Source organism: Arachis hypogaea, chromosome 13, assembly GCF_003086295.3.
Source record: "Arachis hypogaea cultivar Tifrunner chromosome 13, arahy.Tifrunner.gnm2.J5K5, whole genome shotgun sequence".
Lineage (NCBI taxonomy): Eukaryota > Viridiplantae > Streptophyta > Magnoliopsida > Fabales > Fabaceae > Arachis > Arachis hypogaea.
In genome coordinates this window covers 87,165,116-87,167,422 of record NC_092048.1, presented here as the reverse complement: position 1 = coordinate 87,167,422, position 2,307 = coordinate 87,165,116, and the positions used below count along the sequence as shown (strand labels likewise).

Genomic DNA, 2,307 nt, shown 5'->3' with positions numbered 1-2,307 from the left:
ATATTGACTTGCTGAATCAATATTTTATTCTGAGCCAATATGGCATTCAGAGTATCAATTTCAAGAACTCCCTTCTTCTGAGGCGTCCCATTACTCACAGGATTCCTCTCAGAAGTGTACATAAACTGGTTATTAGCAACCATGTCAATGAGTTCTTGAGCTTCTGCAGGAATTTTCTTTAGGTGAATGGATCCACTTGCAGAAGTATCCAATGACATTTTAGCTAATTTAGACAGACCATCATAGAATATATCCAGGATGGTCCATTCTGAAAGCATGTCAGAAGGACACTTTTTGGTCAGTTGCTTGTATCTCTCCCAAGCTTCATAGAGGGATTCACCTTCTTTCTGTCTGAAGGTTTGAACATTCACTCTAAGCTTGCTCAGCTTTTGAGGAGGAAAGAACTTGGCTAAGAAAGTCGTGACCAGCTTATCCCAAGAGTTCAGGCTATCTTTGGGTTGAGAGTCCAACCACACTCTAGCTCTGTCTCTTACAGCAAAAGGGAAAAGCATGAGCCTGTAGACTTCAGGATCTACTCCATTAGTCTTAACAGTATCACAGATCTGCAAAAATTCAGTTAAGAACTGAAAAGGATCTTCAGATGGAAGTCCATGGAACTTGCAGTTCTGCTGCATCAGAGAAACTAATTGAGGTTTTAGCTCAAAATTGTTTGCTCCAATGGTAGGGATGGAGATGCTTCTTCCATGTAATTGGAATTAGGTGCAGTAAAGTCACCAAGCATCCTCCTTGCATTATTATTATTTTCGGCTGCTATCTCCTCTTTTTGTTTGAAAATTTCTAAAAGGTGCTTGCTGGATTGTTGTAATTTAGCTTCTCTTAGTTTCCTCTTCAGAGTCCTTTCAGGTTCTGGATCTGCTTTAACAAGAATATTCTTGTCCTTGCTCCTGCTCATATGAAAAAGAGGGAACAGAAGAATAATAATAATAGGGATCCTTTTTGCCCAGGTATAGAGGTTCCCTTAGGTGAGTGGAAGAAAAGAAGAGTAGAAGAAAAGAAGAAGAGAAAATCTGAACTCAGAGAGAGAGAGGGGGTTCGGATTTTTGGTGAGTGAGGAAGAGATGTTAGTAAATAAATAAATAAATAGAAGGAGATGAGAGAGAGAGAGAGAGAATTTTCGAAAATTATTTTTGAAAAATGGTTAGTGATTTTTGAAAATTAAAAGAAGAAACAAATTAAAATTAAATTTTGAAAAAAATTAGTTAATTAAAAAGAATTTTTGAAAAAGAGGGAGATATTTTCGAAAATTAGAGAGAGAGAGAGAGTTAGTTAAGTAGTTTTGAAAAAGATAAGAAACAAACAAAAAGTTAGTTAGTTAGTTGAAACAAATTTTGAAAATCAATTTTTGAAAAGATAAGAAGATAAGAAGTTAGAAGGGATATTTTAAAATCAAATTTTTGAAAAAGATAAGATTTTTAAAAAGATATGATGGAAAAGATATGATTTTGAAAAAGATAAGATAGAAAGATATTTTTGAAAAGATATGATTGAAATTAGTTTTGAAAAAGATTTGATTTTTAAAATCACAATTAATGACTTGATTCACAAGAAATCACAAAATATGATTCTAGAACTTAAAGTTTGAATCTTTCTTAACAAGTAAGTAACAAACTTGAAATTTTTGAATCAAAACATTAATTGTTGATGATATTTTCGAAAATATGATGTAAAATTAAGAAAAAGACTTTTGAAAAATATTTTTGGAATTTTCGAAAATAGATAAGAAAATTGAAAAAGATTTGATTTTTGAAAAAGATTTTGAAAAAGATCAGATTTTTAAATTGAAAATTTGATTTGACTCATAACAAACAATTGGATTTTAAAAATTTTTGAAAAAGTCAAATCTAATTTTCGAATTTATGAGAAAAAAAAAGAGGAAGATATTTTTTTTATTTTTGAATTTTTTATGATGAGAGAGAAAAACATGAAAATGATGCAATGCATGAAAATTTTGGATCAAAACAATGAATGCATGCAAGAATGCTATGAATGTCAAGATGAACACCAAGAACACTTTGAAGATCATGATGAACATCAAGAACATATTTTTGAAAATTTTTATATGCAAAGAAAACATGCAAGACACCAAACTTAGAAATCTTTCATGTTCAGGCACTATGAATGAAAAAATGCACATGAAAAACAAGAAAAGACACAAAATAATAAAATATGAAGATCAATCAAGAAGGTTTATCAAGAACAACTTGAAGATCATGATGAATGCAACGCATGAATGCAATTTTCGAAAAATGCAAGATAAGTATGCAATTGACACCAAACTTAAAAATT

General features: G+C 31.0%; 1 non-coding gene across 1 annotated transcript; it reads left to right on the top strand.

Annotated features, from left to right (window-relative positions):
* The first annotated feature begins 272 nt into the window (after positions 1-272).
* Positions 273-380, top strand: LOC112739023 (small nucleolar RNA R71). Its single transcript, XR_003169965.1, has one exon. It is a non-coding gene; the product is annotated as a small nucleolar RNA R71 (small nucleolar RNA).
* Positions 381-2,307: the final 1,927 nt, after the last annotated feature.